Source organism: Mus pahari, chromosome 17 (genome assembly GCF_900095145.1).
Source record: "Mus pahari chromosome 17, PAHARI_EIJ_v1.1, whole genome shotgun sequence".
NCBI lineage: Eukaryota > Metazoa > Chordata > Mammalia > Rodentia > Muridae > Mus > Mus pahari.
The window spans coordinates 63,275,148-63,276,094 of NC_034606.1; positions in this window are offsets into that span (position 1 = coordinate 63,275,148).

A 947-nucleotide genomic window follows, 5' to 3' on the forward strand; every position below is an offset into this window, starting at 1 on the left:
GAGAAATGTGGCTTTAAATTCTGGCTTTGCCACCTCCTGGCTTTGGTGCTGGCTTGGCACACCTAACATTCTCTCGGGTCCCTCTTTCTCATAATAAATAACAACAAAAGCAGGAACAAAATTTGGGAGCCGAGGGTGCAGCTCCATCGATGGAGCGGTTGCCTAGCGATCATGCAGCCCTGGGCTCTAATCCCAGTAGATATGGTGGCTCACACTCACAACTTCAACACCCAGGAGTCAGAGGCAGGAGGATCAGAGATTCCAGGTCATCCATCCTCAGCTGCACACAGAATTTGAGGCCAGCCTGGGTCACATGAGACCCTTGGTGAGGTGAGGACAGGAGATAATTCAGCATAGCCTTTCTATCGAGGTCCCCAGGGGTTATCTTAGGGTTTCTATTGCTGCAGTGAGACACCATGACCAAAAAGCGAGTTGGGGAGGAAAGGGTTTATTCAGCTTCCACGTTGCTGTTGCTGTTCTTCATCAAAGGAAGTCAGGACAGGAACTCAAGCAGGGCAGGCACCTGGAGGCAGGAGCTGATGCAGAGGCCTTGCAGAGCTGAGGTCTACTGACTTGCTCAGCCTGCTTTCTTAAAAAACCCAGGACCACCAGCCCAGCCATGGTACCACCCGCCCTCCCCTACTGATCACTAATTTGAGACAATGCCTTACAGCTGGATCTCATGGAGGGATTTCCTCAGCTGAGACTCCTTCCTCTCAGCTGACTCTAGATTGTGTCAAGGTGACACACAAGCCAGCCAGTACAGGAGCTCTTAAGAACTTCCCTCCAAGCTAAATGTAAAGTGTGTATATTAGTTCATTATAGAATAAGAACAAGGCCGGGCATGGTGGCGCATGCCTTTAATCCCAGCACTCGGGAGGCAGAGGCAGGCGGATTTCTGAGTTCGAAGCCAGCCTGGTCTACAAAGTGAGTTCCAGGACAGCCAG